Source organism: Apium graveolens, chromosome 5 (genome assembly GCF_009905375.1).
Source record: "Apium graveolens cultivar Ventura chromosome 5, ASM990537v1, whole genome shotgun sequence".
Taxonomy (NCBI): domain Eukaryota; kingdom Viridiplantae; phylum Streptophyta; class Magnoliopsida; order Apiales; family Apiaceae; genus Apium; species Apium graveolens.
Window position 1 is genome coordinate 134,750,755 of NC_133651.1, and position 22,553 is coordinate 134,773,307.

Genomic DNA, 22,553 nt, shown 5'->3' on the forward strand with positions numbered 1-22,553 from the left:
TAGATGAGGTTCTCTTGGATCAGCCTGAAATCTTGCACAAAGACAGGTAACATACATGATATCAGGTCTACTTGCAGTTAAATAGAGTAAAGAGCCAATCATATCTCTGTAGTTAGTAATATCTACTGATCAACCAGTATCTTTATCTAACTTGGTTGCAGTGGCCATGGGAGTGGATGCAGTTGAACAGTCTTGCATTCTAAATTTCTTCAGTAAATTTATGGTGTACTTGGATTGATTTATGAAAGTACCTTCTTCATTTTGCTTGACTTGAAGTCCCAGAAAATAACTAAGTTCTCTCATCATACTCATTTGATATCTTGACTGCATTAGCTTTGCAAACCTTTCACAGAGTTTGGCATTTGTAGAACCAAATATGATATCATCAACATATATATGTACCAAAAGTAGGTCCTTTCCATGGTTGAGGTAGAACAGTGTTTTATCAATTGTGCATCTGTTAAATCCACTTTCCAGAAGGAATTGAGCTAAAGTCTCATACCATGCTCTTGGAGCTTGCTTATGGATCTACAAATCCTGGAGGTTGTTTAACATATACCTCTTCTTCCAATTCCCCATTGAGAAAAGCTCTTTTCACATCCATTTGAAAGACTTTAAACTTTTTGTGAGCAGCATAAGCCAAAAAGATTCTTATGGCTTCCAATCTAGCAATTGGTGCAAATGTTTCATCATAATCAATACCCTCATATTGAGAGTAGCCTTTAGCAATCAGCCTTGCTTTGTTTCTTGTAATTATGCCATCACTGTCAGTTTTCTTTCTGAACACCCATTTTGTACCAACAATTGATCTGTTCTTTGGTCTTGGCACTAGGGTCCAGACTTTATTTCTTTCAAATTCATTTAACTCTTCCTGCATTGCTTGTACCCAATTAGCATCTTGAAGAGCTTCTTACACTTTCTTTGGTTCAGTCTGAGACAAAAAGGAATGATAGAGACTTTCATTTGATGTTACAGTTCTAGTTCTGACACCTGCTTCAGGATCTCTAATTATTAAGTCAGGTGTATGTGATTTGGTCCACTTCCTTACAGATGGAAGTTATTTCTAGAACTGGATCCTCCCCATGATCCATGTTGTCTCCATCAGTATTTTCTGATGCTCCCCCTGTAGATATGCTCTCTGAGACTTCAGAATTTGAGTTGGATCCTTCAGGATTTGAAAAATCAGAGTTTCCAGAATTATCAGAATTTGGCTCATCAGAACTTGATGAATCAGAACTTGAAGAGCCAGTGATAGGTTTTGATGCTTCTTGGGAGTCTTGAGTTGTGGTAGGATCTTCAGCTTGCTCCCCGAAAACAGGTGCAGTTTCCCTTGTAGTAGTTACCACAGTTTCAATGACATCAGAATTTAACCCGTCAGAACTTACAGGATTAGGATTTAAGCCATAAGAATTTGCAGAATCAGAACTTAAATCTTCATTTTCAAATCTCAGCAGATCATGATCATTGAAGTCTTCAAGTCCAGTAATCTTTTTATCATCAAAAGATACATTGATAGATTTCATGACAACCCTTGTTCTTAAATTGTAGACTTTGAAGGCTTTTATGGAAAGTGGATATCCAACAAAAATTCCTTCATCAGCTTTTAGATCAAATGTTGACAGCTGTAATGCCCTCCAGACCCGGGGTATAAGTCTCGGGGTTACTAGTTAATCACCAAACCTGTACAATCTGATTAACAAATAATAAAAAATGATTCTAAACCCCTTTAAAACTAACCAGGATCTTTTTAGGTTGAAGTATGAAAACAAGAACCACTAACTACTTTATTACAAATCAAATCCAAAATCTTACAACTTTCTATATTACAAACCATTGTCTAATCACTTTTAAGCTAAGTTCATCTTTTATTCAAACACATACACTAACTATCTGCACTCCACCAATTCGGGCAACTCAAAGCTTTCTTCCTGGATTGGGATCAACACCTTGGTTATGAGAGGATCCTGAAGCTTGACCCACTTCTTTACCACTCGAGTCCTGATAGGTTTCATATTCCTTCTTAACTGAAAACAACAAGGTGAATAACAACAAAAAGGGTGAGCTAAAAATTGCTCAACAAGTCCGCAAAATATAAATAGTGTTTAAACAGTTTAAGGGAAACGGTAACCTGGGTATATCTGCAAAGATATAACCCCGCGAGAGTAGAAAAAAAGCCATTATCGGCGAATACAAATTAACTAAACTGGACACAAGTTTGCATCTATACCCTGCTGATTAGCCAGGATACAGTGTAGATCTATATCCCACTATATAGATCCCGTCGGGCACCCAGGCACTATGACCCATCTCAAGGATCTGGTTATATCCCGGCCCTTAGGATTAAGTAAACTTAATCCCCAAAGTATTATTATCCAGTCCATGGAATAGCAACCGGAACAATCGGTATGCTTTGACATATTCTAATCACCAGTTAATATCAATATTTGTGAGTAACAATTGGGATATGAACAATGAATTCAAATGAAAAGGAAAAATCAAGAATCGAAATGAAATATGAATAAGAGAATCAAAAGAGTGCAAGCGTGGTGAGAATCTGAAGAAATATCACTATTCTGAAAGTAGAATAGGGGAAAAACTTGCTTTCTGCGCGACTCACTGCAAATATGTCACCTTCATCTATCACCGTCTCAACCTGCCTTGCTGGCTTAGCTTCTGTTAGAGAAATAGACTGGTTTAGTCATTTCGTACTTCAATTGCATCTTGAATTGACTTCACATCATTCCTATCGTCTACCCATGCGCTTATGACTGACTCATATATTATTTATTAACAAGTAGGACTCGATTAACCACATAATACACATAAGCACATAATCATTTTTATAGTTAAAAATAATTTTTAGAATCAAAATCGACTCGCTGATTGCTCAACTGATCATTATCTTACTCACTTCCTATTTTTCAGAATTTTTCGGACTCGTCTCGGCACTCAACTGCACTCAACTCGACTGATAATCAAACAAATAACAAAGTCAACTAATTTCTAGAAGAAATTAGGACTTAATATTATTTGTAATGAAAACAATTCATTTTTCTGAGTCAAAAGGGCTTTCGTTTCGCTCGAATCGAACTAATTGTCTAATTAATATCAATTAAATACGAATAATTCAATTTATTATTCAATATAAATAATTGTTACTAATTTTAAACCCTAAAATAATTTTTAAATCATTATTTAAGAAAAATCAGAATTAAAAATAATTTTTCTATAATTTTTGGAATTAAAATGAATTTATTATGATTTATTAAAAATTATTTGATTAATTATCAAAATAATTAATCATTTTTAAATAATTAATAAATAATTAATAATTAAATAATAGATAATTTAGAAAATAATTAAATCTGATTTTTAGAAAATATTTCAGAATTATTTATAATATAAATCAATTAATTAAGTAATTAATTAATCAATTTATAAAAAAAACTAATTTTTAAAATTAATAAAAATTAAATCCAGAAACATTTGTCAGAAACCAGAATCTGACAGAAACAGATTAAAACCGGGTCGACAAACGGGTCAACCGTCACAATCCGGGTCATGAAGAACACGACCGGATTTTTCCGGAATCCGGTGAAGTCTTCACCGGATTCCGGTGAGTCCAAAACAGTCCCAAATCAACACCGTTTGGTGATGTTTTTAAGTGCTTTCCATTGCAAATTAACAAGCAGTCGAACTACGATCAAAACATCCCAGAATCATCCCTGGTTCATCTTTTTCGATCAAAATCGACATAAACTCCGGCCGAAAATCCAAATCATTCATTTCTACATAAAACTTAACATTTAATAATGCAAATCGAAGCTAAGAACACATACAATCTAACCCCTAACATATCAGGAACCAAATATTCAGAGAAACAATCGAGTTGTAATTTGAAAATTCGGTATAAACCCTAATAATCGAACTTTGCTATCTAGGTATCGTTTGATCAATTAAATACCATGAATCGACTGTAAATCACATCAGGAAACTATATCAATCATCAAAACATCATAATAACCCTAGAATAAAAAAGCCCTAATTCGAACATAAACCCTAGATATCGAAAATAAAAAATAATGGATTAAAACATGAAATTGATGCTAGAAACAGAAAGTACAGATGAAAACCTTCGATTTGGCTACTGGAATCGCTTGATTTGATACTGTAATATGCTCAAAATCACGGCTTGAATTCTCGACCCGACCCTGTTCTTCCCGACTCGACCCTGTTCTTCCCGACCCGATTTGTAGAGAATTTTGTAATATTCTGATTTTTAATTACTTAATTAATAATAATTAAATAAAAATTAGGCTATTTATAGTAGTGAAATCTATACTCCTAAATAAAATTAAGACCCTAATTCTATACTTTTTAAAATTAATAGGCCCCTAATTTTATAGTTTTTGAGTATTAAAATTTAATTTATAAATATTTTGTATATACAATATATATGTCAAAATTTCCCAAAATTTGTGAATAATACAAAAATACAAAGAAATGGTATAAATGAAAGTCCTATAATTTTATAAAAATAAAAATGTGATTTTTGTGGGGTTTTTAACACCCAATGGGGCCTGAAAAAGTCATTTTTCGCAAAGCGAGAAAATTTATAAAATGTCTAGATGTTCAGAATAATGCGATGGTAAAAGCCGTTTGATGAAAAATAAGGCCCATTATTTTATTTGAAATACCTGCTTTAAAATCATGGTTCGGGTCGTAAAACATTTGAAATGAAAACTATATATGAGAAATAAAATACCCGGAAAATACCTTAAAAATGCCTGGATGACATAAAATGCACATAACATATAGTAATTAGGGTTTGACAGTTAATTCCACAAAAATGATATATTAACACACATAATTTATTATAAATATGATATAATACAGGCGTAAATTTCCTAGGCGTTACATCCTTCCCCCCTTAATAGGATTCTGTCCTCAGAATCTCATTATGAAAACAAATGAGGATATTTTTCTAACATTTCACTCTTAAGTTCCCAGGTTGATTCTTCAACCATAGGGTTTCTCCACAAAACTCGCACTAAGGACACGGACTTATTTCTCAACACTTTCTCTCGCCGATCTAAAATTCTTATCGGCTGTTCTACAAAAGACAAATCAGGTTGGATATCTACTGGTTCATATTCTATTACATGCCTAGAATCAGGATTGTATCGCTTAAGCATCGACACGTGAAACACATTGTGAATATGTTACATATGAGGTGGTAAAGCTAATTCGTATGCAACTTTTCCTACTTTCTTCAAAATTTTAAACGGTCCAACGTATCGTGGTTTCAATTTACCCTTGTTGCCAAATCTGGTTAATCCTTTCCATGGAGATATTTTGAGTAACACATGCTCTCCTTCCTGGTAGTCCATATCCTTCCTTGCTTGATCTACATATTTGCGTTGCCTGTTTTGTGCTGCATCCAATCGTTTTTGAATAAGTTCTATCTTTTCTTTAGTCTGTTGGATTAATTCTGGACCTAAAACCTTGCGTTCTCTAACTTCATCCCAATATACTGGTGATCTGCATTTTCTTCCATATAACGCTTCTTACGGTGGCATTCCAATGCTTGTGTGATAGCTGTTGTTGTAAGAAAATTCAACCAAAGGTAAATGCTCATCCCGACTGCATTCGAAATCAATCGCACAAACTCGTAGCATGTCTTCAATTATTTGGATAGTTCTTTCACTTTTCCTATCGGTTTGCGGATGATAAGCGGTACTCATGTTTAATTTAGTTCCAAGACATTCTTGAAATTGTCTCCAAAATCTTGAATTGAAATGGGGATCTCGATCAGACACGATAGATATTGGAACTCCATGTCGCATCACAATTTCCTTGAGATACAAGTGCACTAGCTTGTCGAGTGAAAATCTTTCGTTGATTGGTAGGAAATGTGCCGAATTTGTTAGTCTGTCAATGATTACCCATATCGCATCATGATTGGCTTTAGTTCTTGGTAGTCCTACCATAAAATCCATCGCTAGATGTTCCCATTTCCATTCTAGAATATCCAATGGTTGCAGTAATCCGCTCGGACGTTGATGCTTCGCTTTAACTCGCTAGCATGTGTAACATTTACTTACCCATTCTGCTATCTCCTTCTTTATATTTGGCCACCAAAAGTTTTCCTTCAGATCATGATACATTTTTGTACTTCCTGGATGAATGGAATATTTCGAATTGTGCGCATCTCGCAATATTTCTTCTTTCAGTTCTGCCACGTTGGGGATCCAGATTCTTGTTGCAAAGCGCAGGATTCCTTCATTATCCTTCTGAGTTGTGATTTCTTCTCCCGTTAAGTCGTCATCTTGACTCATCACTTCTTCTTGACAACGGCGAATCTTCTCTAATAATTTTGATTATAAATTCATAGCGTAGATAGCCTCTGTAGATTCATTGGGTACACGAATTTCGATTTTCAACTTGTCAAATTCTTTGGCTAATTCTTCACATGAAGTTAACAGATTCAATTTTTCTTTCCTGCTCAGAGCATCTGCCACAACATTTGCTTTCCCTGGATGATAATTGATCATAACATCTTAATCTTTAATCAATTCCAGCCATCAGCGTTGTCTCAAGTTCAATTCCTTCTGTGTAAAGATATACTTCAGGCTTTTATGATCCGTGTAGATTTTGTATTTCTCACCATAGAGATAGTGTCTCCAAAGTTTCAACGCAAATACGATCACTGCTAATTCCAGGTCATGCATATGATACTTTTGTTCATGAGGTTCGAGTTGTCTCGAAGCACAGGCAATGACATTACCGTGCTGCATCAGTACACATCCTAATCTGCGGTATGAAGCATCGCTGTAAATGACAAAATTTCCATGCACGTCTGGCAATACGAGTACCGGTGCGGTTACTAATCGATTCTTCAGCTCTTGAAAATTTCCTTCACATTTGTCATCCCATCGAACTTTTCACTTTTTCGAGTTAACTTGGTCAACAGCGTTGCTATTTTCGCAAAATCTTTGACAAATCTTCTATAATATCCTGCTAATCCCAAGAAACTTCGAACATCTGCTGGTGTCTTTGGCCTTTCCCAACTCAACACAGCTTCAATCTTTGCGGGATTGACTTGAATGCCTTCTCTACTGATGATGTGCCCTAGAAATTGTACTTCCTTCAACCAGATTTCATATTTCGAGAATTCCGCGTCCAGTTGCTCTTTCCTCGGAATTTCCAAAGCTATCCTCAAATGCTCAGCATGCTCTTATCCTGTCCTTGAATAAATCAAGATGTCATCAATAAATACAATCATGAATTTATCCAGGTACCTTTTGAATACCCTGTTTATCAAATCCATGAATGATACTGGCGCATTGGTTAAACCGAATGCCATTACAAGAAACTCGTAATGTCCATATCTGGTATGGAATGCAGTCTTGGGAATATCTTCAGCTTTAATTTTTAATTGATGATAGCCCGATCGCAAATCTATCTTCGAAAACTATGAGGCTCATTTTAGCTGATCGAATAAATCATCGATTCTTGGTAAAGGATACTTATTCTTGATAGTGAGCTTATTCAATTCCCGATAGTCAATGCATAGTCGCATGCTCCCATCTTTCTTATTTACCAACAATACCGGTGCACCCTACAGAGATACACTGGGTATTATGATGCCTCGGTCTAGAAGATCTTGCAGTTGCATTGACAATTCCTTCATCTCGACTGGAGCCATTTGATATGGAGCTTTCGAAACTGGTTCTGTATCTGACGCTAGATCAATCATAAATTCAATTTCTCGATCTGGCGGTAATCCTGGAAGCTCGTCTGGAAAGACGTCCGGAAATTCACATACAACTGGAATATCTTATATTATGCGACTTCCCTTCTCAGTATCTAACACGTAGGCTATGTACATCTCACATCCCTGTCGAAGCAAGCGTTTGGTCTGCAGTACCCTCAGAAATTTCTTTCGCTGCTTTTCGCCTTTGAACATTACTGTTGCATTTTCCGCAGTTCACAATTTGACTTTCTTGTTTGCGCAATCGATCTGAGCATTATGACAAGCTAACCAATCCATTCCCAAAATAACGTGAAATTCTCCTAACTTAAAAGAAATCAAGTCTACGGAGAAATGATGTCCGGCTAATTCTATATCGCATGCAGGACATACTCGATCTACTGGAACTTGGTCGTCATTCGCTAATTTTATAATTAACGTCTCGCCCAACCATTCGATTTCGTAATGTAACTTATCAAGGAATTCTTCAGAAATAAATGAACGAGTAGTTCCAGAATCAATTAATACTTTTGAATTTATGGAATTCACCAAAAGTGTACCTGCAATTACACTAGGACTCTGCACTGCTTCTTTTATTGTCATATTGAAAGTCCTTGCTCTGGGTTGATTAGGCGGCGGTGGAGGAGGTAATGCCAACACTTTCGGAATACTAGCTGCCATGGTTGGTCCTTTGCAATTCCTAGCGATATGCCCTTTTTTCCATATTGGAAGCAAGTAATTTTTGTTGTTTTTCCCGTTGGACATTCATTAGAATAGTGCCCTTTCTGCTTACATTTGAAACACGTCACATCCGCTTTGATACATACGTCGGAGTGCTTTCGTCCACAAGTTCTGCAGTACGGCACTGGGACTCTGACAATTCCCTGCTGGCTGGGGGTTTGGAAATGATTACCTATTTTCTGGATACCTTGTCCTATCCTTTTGAAATTCAAATTTGTCCGGGCATGAAATCTCGGCTTCCTGCTGGAGCGGTCTTGGAAACTTCCTTGTCCTCTATCCTTTTGAGATCTTTCACTTTCCCTTTCGATGATCAAGGCTTTCTGGACCATATCGGTATACGTCGTTAACTCAAAAACTGCAACTTGTCCACGGATCCACGGTCGTAACCCTTCTTGGAACCTTTGAACTCGTTTTTCTTCAGTATCCACTTGTTCTGTAACGAACCTAGCCAATTCAGTAAATTTGGCTTCATACTCTGTCACGGACATACTTCCCTGTTTCAGTTCCAAAAACTTAATCTGCAATTGATTTCTCACATAGCGAGGAAAATGTTTCTAAAGCCTTTTTAGATTCCCACCAATAACTTGCTTCTCCTTTCAACAGATAACTAGCAAAGTCAGTCTTCCGGTCTTCACCTAGCTTTACTAGCGCAAATGTTTTTTCTATTTCTTTCAACCAAGTGGTAGCCTTAATAGGATTGGCTGAGCCATCATATTCTGGAGGTTTAACCGACTGAAACTGTTTGAAAGTAACAATAGGTATAGCTGGTGGTATATGAGGCTCAAGACGAGGTGGCTGTTGTAACATTTGATGTTGAATCTGCTGCTGCTATTGCTGCATCTATTATTGCATCATTACCATCTGTTGTTGCATCAGATGGAACATTTGGTTCATGGTATCATTGGTCTATTCTTCGGAGTTGCTGTTGGAAGTCTCAGTCCTAGTCTTTCTCTTTGGTGCCATTTGCTGATAATAAAACAAGTGATGTCTCTTTGGAGGTACTGGTTCTTGTGGCAATGGTGGTGGAGGTGGTAGAGGAGGAAACATGAACTCAGATACTGGTGGCACAACTGGTGTGACTGGACCGGTGACTGTCCTCTCAGAAAAAGCCGAATAACCTGATGACACCATCTGATAATATACCAAAGAAAGAAGAAAGGTCACTAAATTATTCCTAGAACTAATACCTTTATATCCTAATATTATCTAAATCCTAACACTACTCTTCCTATTCCACTACTCATATCCTATGTGATCTCCCTATCTTATCTTAACCCTAATGTTCTTGTTTTCAGGGACCAAACCTACAGCTCTGATGCCAAACCTGTAACGCCCTCCAGACCCGGGGTATAAGTCTGGGGTTACTAGCTAATCACCAAACCTGTACAAACTGATTAACAAATAATAAAGAAATGATTATAAACCCCTTTAACACTAACCAGGATCTTTTTAGGTTGAAGTATGAAAACAAGAACCATTACTACTTTATTACAAACCAAATCCAAAATCTTACAACTTTCTTTATTACAAACCATTGTCTAATCAGTTTTAAGCTAAGTTCATCTTTTATTCAAACACATACACTAACTATCTACACTCCACCTATTCGGGCAACTCAAAGCTTTCTTCCTAGATTGGGATCAACACCTTGGGTATAAGAGGATCCCGAGGCTTGACCCGCTTCTTTACCATTCGAGTCCTGATGGGTTTCATATTCCTTCCTAACTGAAAATAATAAGGTGAATAATAACAAAAAGGTTGAGCCAAAAATTGTTCAACAAGATCGTAAAATATAAATATTGTTTAAGCAGTTTAAGGGAAACGGTAACCTGGGTATATCTGCAAAGATATAACCCCGCGAGAGTAGAAAAAAATCCATTACCGGTGAATACAAACGGCCTAAACTGGACACAAGTTCGCATCTATACCCTGCTGATCAGCCATGATACAGTGCATATCTATATCCCACTATATAGATCTCGTCGGGCACCCAAGCACTACAGCCCATCTCAAGGATCCGGTTATGTTCCGGTCCTTAGGATTAAGTAAACTTAGTCCCCAAAGTATTATTATCCATTCCATGGAATAGCAACCGGAATAATTGATATGCTTTGACATATTCTAATCACCAGAATATATTAATATTTGTGAGTAACAATTGGAATATGAACAATGAATTTAAATGAAAAGGGAAAAATCAAGAATCAAAATGAAATATTAATAAGCGAATCAAAAGAGTGCAAGCGTGGTTAGAATTTGAAGAAATATCACTATTCTGAAAGTAGAATAGGGGAAAAACTTGCCTTCTGCGCGACTCACTGCAAATATATCACCTTCGTCTATCACCGTCTCAACCTGCCTTACTGGCTTAGCTTCTGTTAGAGAAATAGACTGGTTTAGTCATTTCGTACTTCAATTGCATCTTGAATTCACTTCACATCATTTCTATCGTCTACCCATACGCTTATGACTAACTCGTATATTATATATTAACAAGTAGGACTCGATTAACCACATAATACACATAAGCACATAAGCACATAATCATTTTTATAGTTAAAAATAATTTTTAGAATCAAAATCGACTCGCTAATCGCTCCACTAATCATTATCTGACTCATTTCCTATTTTTCGAAATTTTTCGGACTCGTCTCGGCACTCAACTCGACTTATAATCAAACAAATAACAAATTCAACTAATTTTAAGAAGAAATTAGGTCTTAATATTATTTCTAATTAAAAGAATTCATTTTTCTGAGTCAAAAGGGCTTTGTTTCGCTCGAATCGGACTAACAGTCTAATTAATATCAATTAAATACGAATAATTCAATTTATTATTCAATATAAATAATTATTACTAATTTTTAAACCCTAAAATAATTTTTAAATCTTTATTAAAGAAAAATCAGAATTAAAAATGATTTTTCTATAATTTTTGGAATTAAAATGAATTTATTATGATTTATTGAAAATTATTTGATTAATTATCAAAATATTTAATCATTTTTAAATAATTAATAAATAAATAATAAATAATTTAGAAGATAATTAAATCTAATTTTTAGAAAAAAAATTCAAAATTATTTATAATATAAATTAATTATTTAATTAATTAATCAATTTATAAAATAAATAAAACTGATTTTTAAAATTAATAAAAATTAAAATTAAAATTAAATCCAGAAACATTTGTCAAAAACTAGAATCTGACAGAAACAGATGAAAACCGGGTTGACACACCGGTCAACCGGGTCACAATCCGGGTTATAAAGAACATGACCGGATTTTTCCAGAAACAGGCGACTTCACCGGATTCCGGTGAGTCCAAAACAGTCCCAAATCAACACCGTTTGGTGCTATTTTTGAGTGCTCTCCACTGCAAATTAACACAGCAGTCTAACCACGATCAAAACATCCCGGAATCATCCCTGGTTCATCTTTTCCGATCAAAATCGACATAACCTCCGGCCAAAAATCCAAATCATTCATTTATACATAAAACTTAACGTTTAGTAATGCAAATCGAAGCTAAGTGTAACGACTGGGAACTTTACGTTTATATTATATCATGATTATAATAAAATATGTGTATTAATGTGTCATTTATGTGTGATTATCTGATAAACCCTAACTGTTACGTGATACGTGTATCCCATGTCATTTCTGTATTTTTTTAAGGTATTTTTCAGATATTTTATTATGCATTCATAGGTTTTATTTCAAACGTTTTACGACCCAAACGATGATTTTAGAGCCAGTATTTCAAATAAAATAATGGGCCTTATTTTTCATCAAATGGCTTTTACAATCGCCTTGTTCTGAACATCTAGATAATTTATAAAAAAATTTGTTTTGCGGAAAATGACTTGTCCGGGCCCCATTGGGTGTCAAAAACCCCACAAAAATCACATTTTTATTTTTATAAAATTATAAGACTTTCATTTATATTATTTCTTTGCATTTTTGCATTATTCACAATTTTTGGGAATTTTTGGCATATATATTGCATATATAAAATATTTATAAATTAAATTTTAATACTCAAAAATTATAAAAATTAGGGCCCAATATTTTTATTTAATGTATAATTAGCCCCTTAATTTTTATTAGGAGTATTATTTTTACTACTATAAATAGCCTAATTTTTATTTAATTAATTATAATTAATCATTAAAATCTGCAAAATTACAAAAAATCCTCTGAAATCGGGTCGGGAAGAACAGGTTCGGTTCAGGAATTCAAGTCGTGATTTTGATGTGATTACAGCACCAAAACAAGTGATTCGGGTATCCAAATTGAAGGTTTTGATCTGTTCTTTCTGTATCTTGCATCAATTTCACGTTTTATTGCATCATTTTTGATTTTTGATTTCTAGGGTTTATGTTCGAATTAAGGCTTTTTGAATCTGGGGTTATTTTGATGTTTTGATGATTGATATAGCTTTGTTAGATGATTTACAGTCGATTCATGGTGTTCAATTGAACAAACGATACTTGGATAGTGATTCACGATTTCTACGGTTTAGGTCAAATTTTCAAAACACAACTCGATGATTTCTGTGAATATTTGGTTCTTGTAATGTTAGGGCTTTGATTGTATATGTTCTTAGCTTTATTTTGCACTATATAACGTTTGATGTTATGTAGAAATGAGTGATTTGGATTTTTTGCCGGAGTTCTTGATGATTTTGATCGGAGAATGATATCCAGGGATGTTTTTGGTCGATTTTGGCCTGAAACAGATTGGGGAAGTAGTTTGGGATGTTTTGGGATCAAAAACAGAACCAAACGGTGTTCGTTTGGCCAGGAATTGGTCTCGCCGGAGTCCGGTGAAGTCGCCGGATTCTGGGTTTAAACCCAGATTCCGGTGGTGTTCTTCACAGACCCGGAATCCAACCCGGTTGACCCGTTTCCAGAACTAGGTTTTGATCCACCATGTCAGATGTCTGTTTTCTGACATATGTTTCTGGAAATTATTTTTACTTTTTATTTTTATTAATTTTAAAAATCAGTTTTATTTATTTTGTAAATTAATTAATTAATTAATTAATTAATTAATTAATTTATATTATAAATAATTCTGAATTATTTTCTAAAAATCAGATTGAATTATTTTCTTAATTATTTATTATTTATTTATTACTTATTAATTATTTAAAAGTGATTAATTATTTTGATAATTAATCAAATAATTTTTAATAAATCATAATAAATTCATTTTAATTTCAAAAAAAATTATAGAAAATTTATTTTTAATTCTGCTTTTCTTAAATAATGATTTAAAAATTATTTTTGGGTTTTAAAAATTAGTAATAATTATTTATAATGATTAATAAATGGAATTATCAGTGTTTAATTAATAATAATTCAACCGTTAGTCCGTTTTGCGTGAAACGAAAGCCTGTTAACTCAGAAAAATGAATCCTTTTCATTAAAAATAATATCAAAGGTTAATTTCTTTTAGAAGTTAGTTGATTTTGTGACTTGTTTGATTATCAATCGAGTTACGTGCCGAGAGGAGTCCGAAAAATTCCGGAAAAATGGGAAATGAGTTAGATAACGATCAGTTGAGCGATCAGCGAGTCGATTTTGGTTTTAAAAATTATTTTAACCATAAAAATGATTATGTGCTTATGTTTATTACGTGGTTAATCGAGTCTTACTTGCTTATATGTAATACATGAGTCAGTCATAAGCGCATGGGTAGATGTTAGGATCGGTTTGAAGTCGATTCAAGATGCAAATGAAGTACGACGTGACTTAACGAGTCTGTTTTGCCAATAGAATCTAAGCCAGTCAGGCCAGTTGAGTCGGTAATAGTCCAAGGTGATAGACATAAGTGATTCAATTGCAGTGAGTCGCGCAGAAGGCAAGTTTTTCCTCTATTCTACTTTCAGAATAGTGATATTGATTCAAATATTTATCACATTTGCATTTTCTTGATTATTGTTCTTGATCACTGATATACACTTGCTATTCCTTTGTTCATATTTCATTTCGATTCTTGATTTCTCCGTTTCTTTGGATTCTTGATTCATATTCTATTGGTGACACATGGAGATTGATATATTCTAATGTTTGGAATATATCAAAGCATACTGATTGTTCCGGTTGCTAAGCGATGGACTGGATAATGATATTTTGGGATTGAGTGTGTCTTAATCCTGAGGACCGGGATGACTGGTGCCTCGACGTGGGCCGTAGTGCCTGGGTACCCGATTGGATCTATATATTGAGATATGGATCTGCATTATATTCTGACTGATCAGCAGAATATAGATGCGAATTTGTGTCCAGTTTAGTTTATTTGTACTCGCCAGTAATGGCCTTCTTTCTATTCTCGTGAGGTTATATCTTGGCAGATATACCTGGGATGGCGAATTCATTTAAAATGCTTTAACACTGTTTATATTTTTGTGGACTTGTTGAGCAATTTTTGGCTCACTCCTTTTGTTGTTATTCACCTTATTGTTTTCAGTTAAGAAGGAATATGAAACCAATCAGGACTCGAGTGGTAAAGAAGCGGGTCAAGCCTCAGGATCCTCTCATACCCATGGTGTTGATCCCAATCCAGGAAGAAAACTTTGAGTTGCCCGAGCAGGTGGAGTGTTAATAGATAGTATATGTGTGTGTTTGAATAAAAGTTTAAATTGGTTTAAAATGAATTAGACAATGGTTTGTAATAAAGAGAGTTTGTGAGACTTTGAATGTTGGTTGGTAATAAAAGTAGTTAGTGGTTCTTATTTTCATACTTCAACCTAAAAAGATCCTGGTTAGTGTTAAAGGGGTTTAATTTCATTTCTTTATTAATTGTTAATCAGATTGTACAGGTTTGGTGATTAGCTAATAACCCCCAGACTTATACCCCGGGTCTTGAGGGCGTTACACTAAGAACACATACAATCTAACCCCTAACATATCAGGAACCAAATATTCACAGAAACAATCGAGTTGTAATTTGAAAATTCGGTATAAACCCTAATAATCGAACTTTGCTATCTAGGTATCGTTTGATCAATTAAATACCATGAATCGACTGTAAATCAAATCAGGAAACTATATCAATCATCAAAACATCATAATAACCCCAGAATCAAAAAGCCCTAATTCGCACATAAACCCTAGAAATCGAAAATCAAAAACTACAGATTAAAACATGAAATTGATGCTTGAAACAGAGAGTACAGATAAAAACCTTCGATTTGGTTACTGGAATCGCTTAATTTGATGCTGTATTCTGCTCAAAATCATGGTTTGAATTCTCGATCTGACCCTGTTCTTCCCGACCCGATTTGCTGAGAATTTTGTAATTTTCTGATTTTTAATTACCTAATTAGTAATAATTAAATAAAAATTAGGCTATTTATAGTAGTGAAATTAATACTCCTAAATAAAATTAAGGCCCTAATTCTACACTTTTTAAAATTAATATGCCCCTAATTTTATAATTTTTTAGTATTAATATTTAATTTATAAATATTTTATATATACAATATATATGTCAAAATTTCCCAAAAATTGTGAATAATACAAAAATACAAAGAAATGGTATAAATGAAAGTCTTATAATTTTATAAAAATAAAAATGTGATTTTTGTGGGATTTTTAACACCCAATGGGGCCCGGAAAAGTCATTTTTCGCAAAATGAGAAAATTTATAAAATGTCTAGATGTTCAGAATAATGCGATAGTAAAAGCCGTTTGATGAAAAATAAGGTCCATTATTTTATTTGAAATACCTGCTTTAAAATCACGGTTCGGGTCGTAAAACGTTTGAAATGAAAACTATAAATGAGAAATAAAATACCCGGAAAATACCTTAAAAATGCCTGAACGACACAGAATGCACATAACATATAGCAATTAGGGTTTGACAATTAATTCCACATAAATGACACATTAACACACATGATTTATTATAAATATGATATAATACAGACGTAAGTTTCCCAGGCGTTACAACAGCTGTTCAGGATAAGTCTTAAGAACAAAACACTTGCATCCAAATACATGAAAGTATTTCAGATTTGGCTTCTTTTTCTTCACCATCTCATATGGTGTTTTTCCATGCTTGTTTATGAGTGCAACATTCTGTGTAAAACAAGCAGTCTGCACAGCTTCAGCCCAAAAGTAGGTTGGCAGCTTTGCTCCATCAAGCATAGTTCGTGCAGCTTCAATGAGAGTCCTGTTTTTTCTTTCTACATCTCCATTTTCCTGTGGAGTTCCAGGTGCAGAAAATTCCTTCTTAATTCCATGCGCTTTGCAGAACTCTTCCATGATTGAATTCTTGAACTCAGTGTCATTATCACTTCTTATTATTTTAACAGAAACTTTGACCAATTTATCCAGCTGTTTAACATGATCAGTTAGAGTAGATGCAGTTTCATTCTTCTTGTGCAAGAAATACACCCAAGTGTATCTTGTGAACTCATCCACTATAACCATAACATATTTCTTCTTTGCAATTGACATGACATTTACTGGACCAAATAGATCAACATGCAGTAAGTGATAAGGCTCAAGAATTGAGGATTCAGTTTTGCTCTTGAATGAAGATTTTCTTTGCTTTGCCTTTTGACATGAATCACAAAGGCCATCAGCAACAAATACTGATTTTGGCAGTCCTCTCACAAGATCTTTCTTTACTAGCTCATTTATGTTCTTGAAATTTAAATGAGAGAGTCTCTTGTGCCAATTCCAGCTTTCTTCAATTGATGCTCTACTCAGCAGACAGATTACAGAACCATCAGAACTTGTTGAAAGTCTGGCTTCATAAATGTTACCATGCCTGTAACCTTTTAGAACTACTTTGCCTATAGAATTACTTACAATTTCACAGTGTTCTTTAAAGAAATCCACATGATAACCTATGTCACGAATTTGACTCACACTTAGCAGATTATGTTTAAGTCCTAAGACAAGAGCTACTGTTTCAATGATGACATTCCCAAGATTGATATTGCCATATCCCAGAGTTTTTTCCATGTTGCCATCTCCATAAGAAACTCCTGGGCTAGCTTTCTCCATAAAGTCTGATAGTAGGGATTTATTTCCAGTCATATGTCCTGAACATCCACTGTCCAGAACTAGGATGTTTTTCCTTTTGCCCTGCAATCACAAAGATCACTATTGGTTAGTTTTAAGGACCCAGACTTGCTTAGATCCTTTGCCTTTTTAAGTTTGCTAGCATTTGCAGTGGATTTAATTTCAGATTTTATGCTAACATGCTGTTTATCAGAATTTATATCAGACTTTACATCAGACTTTACACTAGAAGGAATAATACTATCTTTCTTCAAAGAAGGTTTTATTTGATAATAATCATAGTACAAACTATGATATTCCTTACAAGTATAAATGGAATGCCATAACTACCACAATGAATACAAGGATTTTGTGGTTTAAACCTAACAGACTAACTCTTAAATCCTGATTTAGGAGGTAAAGAGTTTATATCTTTATTTTTCCTACAAAAAGAAGCAAGATGGTTAGAGTTTCCACAGTTGTAACATTTCTTTCTAGGAGCATTAGAAACAGGCATATAATTATTCTTTTATTGACACCTTCCTTTCCATTCCTATTTTTCCTAGCTTCCTTTACCTTGTTCACATTTCTAATCTCTTTCAGCTTATGCTTAAGCTGCTTCTTAGTCATTAAGCCTATGTTTACTTCAGCTGGTTTATCCTGTTTTAATTTGTCATAAGTTGACTTTTCTTTGACTTCTATCCTAGATTCTTTCATCTTTTTAGAATCATACTTTATAGTTTTTGCTACAAACTTAACAGGATTTACCTTTGGCTTAGCAGTCAGTTTAACAACAATTGGCTCAATTTGCACAGTTCCTTTCTCACTTTTATCATCTCCATAAACTAAGCCATCTTTCCAGTTTCCACTACTTAGTAAATTTTGAGTTGTTCTGCCAGAGTTAGTCCAAGTTCTGATAATCTCTCTTTCCTTTTCTAAGTTAGCTGTTAGAGATTCATTCAATTTTAACACTTCATCTCTAATATAAAAAGCATCATCTCTTTCTTTCTTAGTTTGATGAAAAAAAACTAACTCCTTTTCTAAATAGTCATTTCTGTTTTTAAAAGCAAGATTTTCAGATGTTAATCTTTCACATGTTAAAGTCTGATCTCTATAACTAACGAACATGGTTTTAAGATATAATCTCAACTCAATAATATCATCAGTATGAAAAGCATAGGTTGTTTGAGGTACCTTCAATTCAGCAGTTTCAGTACTGCTATCAACATTTGCCATCAAGGCATAATTAACCTCATTTTCAGAATCTGAAGTGTCTGTCCGGCTTTTCTTCTTTGTGACAAGTGCCTTATCTTTGTCACTTTTTCCTTTCTTGCATTCAAGAGATATGTGGCCTCTTTTACCATAATTATAGCATTTGACATTTGAGTTGTCTCCTCTGTCAGACTTTCCTCCTTTGCCTTCAGACTTTATGAATCCTTTCTTATCAGAACTTCCACCTTTCCTGGAAAACTTCTTGCCCTTTCTGAATTTCCTGTAGGCTATCTTTGTGATACTCTTCACCATAAGAGCACACAGTTGTAGCATCTCTGCATCAACATCCATTTCAGGTAAACTTTCAATTTTTGAATCATCATCATTAGAATATGATGACTCTGAATCAGACTTTATGATGAGAGCCTTTCCTTTGCCCCACTTTGAGGCATCTATTTTAGGAGATTCCTCCTCAGCCTTAAGAGCAACTGTCCTTGACTTTCTTCCATGCCTCTTGCTCCTTTGATCCATCTCAAGTTTATAAGTCTTGAGCATGCCATAAATTTCATCAAGAGTAGTTTCAGTAAGGTCATAGTTGTCTCTTATGGTAGTAGACTTCAAATCCCAATTTTTAGGAAGAGGTAAAAGGAATTTTAGATTTGAATCTTCAAGATCATATTCCTTGTCCACCAGTGACAAATCATTCAAGAGTTTGGCAAACCTGTCATATAAATCAGTTAATGACTCATCAGCTTTTGATTCGAAGTGCTCATACTCTTGAGTGAGTATAGTCCTCCTGTTCTTTTTGATTGCATCAGTTCCCTAGCATCTTGTCTCCAAATCATCCCATATCTCCTTTGCAGTCTTGAATCCAATTACCTGGTTTGACATGACATTATCAATGGCACTATGCAGCAAATGCCTTACCCTTGCATCCTTGGCAATAGATGAGATGTCTTCAACTGTGTAATCACCTTTCTCCTTTGGTATGGACTTTGCTGGTTGATCAGCAACTGCAACAGAGAGCTTGGTGGGCTTATATGGTCCTTCATTAATTCTGTCAAGGTATTCTGGATCTGTAGCTTCCAGAAACATAGCCATCTTCACTTTCCATATGGGATACTCAGAAGGTCTCAGTATGGGAAGTCTAATAGTCTCATATCGACTGTGGGTTTGAGTGTTTTGAGTTTCTTGAGTTTTGGTGGGCTTAGTTGGGGTTTGTGTTTCTTCAGACATGATTGTTTGGATCTTTACTGTATGTGTGTTAACAGAAAAGCTTTGATACCACTTGTTAGGTCACACAACACTGTAGAAGGGGGTTGAATACAGTGTTTATATAATCAAATCGATTTCAACACAAGTATGTAACAAAGATCAAGTATATTCAAATAAACTCTGTTATTATATGAACTGTTGTTCTCTCTCAGTGATGAACAAATATCACTAAGAGCTGCTAGGTTACAATGTATAATGTTTCTTGATAATAATAACACATATAGTGTAAACCCTAAGCTATGTTTATATAGTACACCATTACAAGATATATTCTAATTGATATGGAATATAATTCTGTCTCCTAAAATATATCAATCAGATATCTTCTACAAGTCTTCTAGTCCTCTAACTCTTTCCATGCATATCTTCTATTGTTTTAGTCCAGATCTTCTCCTGTAAATCAGCCGCATTCCTTATCTGAAAGTCTTCCCGCACTTAAGTACTGATATGTATCTTCTGACACCTTAAGTTCTGATATTAAGTTCTGACTTCAGTAAGTCCTGATATGTCCTGTTGTTAAGTTCTGAAAACTAAACACAAATCTTATTAGACATGACATCTCAAATATATCTAACAATAACGACCAGATGGAGGTCGGTACGGGCTGATCACCCGTATTATAATTTAAAGATGGATATTCCAATCAAGGGTTCTCTTATACTCTATAAAAAAATGAAAATGTTTATATAATTGGAGCAGTTGCTCCTTATTCATTAAAAGATGAAATAAAATGAAATGTAACAACTCGAGTCATCGTTTTGATTGCAATATTGTGAACCCTGTCATTTTACATTAATGATAAGTTTAAAAGTCTGATTAATTGTTTCCTTCTATTGAGAAACACTTCAAAGTTCTGCTAATGATTTGTGATGAATGTCGGCTTTCACCCTATCTTGAGCCTTGATTCCTGAAAGCCTAAATCTTTCTTCACAACCCTTTCATAGCCAGAGATAGAAATCTACCACCTAGATATTTAAAGTAGAATGCCTCGTATGTTGATATTGATATTATCATTGCATTATAGAACTGTTTATATAGTTACTTGCTGAGATTCTTTCCTCATATATTTTGAAAACCATGGCACTTAATAAAGAAGATGGCCAAACTTAGGCGCACCGCTCGCCAGAGCATTCCTGGCGGTCCCTATCGTGTTGTAGGTTTCCAGATGCCAGATCAGGTAGCAGTGTGTATGAACAAGCGTTTAAGTTGGAAGGATTGTATAAGTTGGATCAGATACAATGGGTTATCTATCGATTCCATGTTGGAATCGAATAAATTTGGATTTATTATCATTTTGGGTTGTAATATATTTATTCTGGTTGGTAGTTGTAATCTTGTCTTATACTTAATCATGTTTAGATCCTGTTAGTGTTTAATCGGGGCTTATTATATTAGTTAATGTTGTGTGGGTCCTCATTTCCTAACCCCGAGATTGAGGGTGTCACAAGTTTGTATCAGAGCAACATGATCTAGTCCCCGAGACAAGTTAGGATAAAAGGGTATTTGGATATATATATATATATATGTATATATATTGCGAGAGTGTTTGACTCATATAGAGTTGAGTTAGACTATTAGGTATAGTCTAAGTAAAGTGATTAGGTCAAGATAGCAACTAGAGTTAGGGTGTGGAGTTAGTTGAAGTCTTCTTCAAACCTAATGTTGTTTCTTGGTTGATATTTTGTGTTTTATCTCAAGACCCCAGTAGTGGCAGTGATTCCGACTCAGAGATTAGTTTGACCGGTACCCCAGTGGACTCTATTCCACCCTCTTCAAAGGAGCTGGTGTATGTTAGTTCAGACCATGAGGAGAATCCATCAGAGAGCAGTGAGGTCCCTATGCAGGTGTCTCCCCTGAGACCCATTCCAGAGATTCCATCCCCTGAGCGAGAGCCTACTATGCCTGCTAGGATTGTGCCTGCCTGGATTGGAGGCAAGTTAGCCTAGGATCGAGACTCTATTTACTCCCGCATTCCTGAGTTGGGAGCTTTGGTAGATAGACTAGTTCGTGAATCTAGGCAGCAGACGTCGGTGCTAGAGGATGAGTGGAGAGTTCGTATTCAGTTGGTGGATCAGGTTTCCCAGAGGAGATTGGACGAGGGACCATCTACTAGTGATGCAGAGGTTGAGGCCAAGAGGGTTCATAAGATCATTCGTTGGATGTTGACTGTGCTGAGAGAGATTCTATATTTAGGTGACAAGTGAGCTAGTAATGAGCAAGCGGGACATCTGGTGGAGCCCGTTGTAGTTGTTATTTTGTTAGATATATTTGCGATGTCATGTCTAATATGATTTGTGTTTAGTTTTTAGATCTTACTTAACAGGACAAATCAGGACTTAACTGGAAATCAGTACTTATACTGAAGTCAGGACTTAAGATATCAGAACTTAAGTTGTCAGAACTTTAGTTATCAGGAGATATTTATCAGGAAATAATATCAGGACTTAAGGAGACTTTCAGATAAGGAAGGCGGCTGATTGAAAGGAAAGAAGATCGAGACAAACATAAGAAGAGATATGCATGGAGAAGAATTCTATGAAGAATAGAAT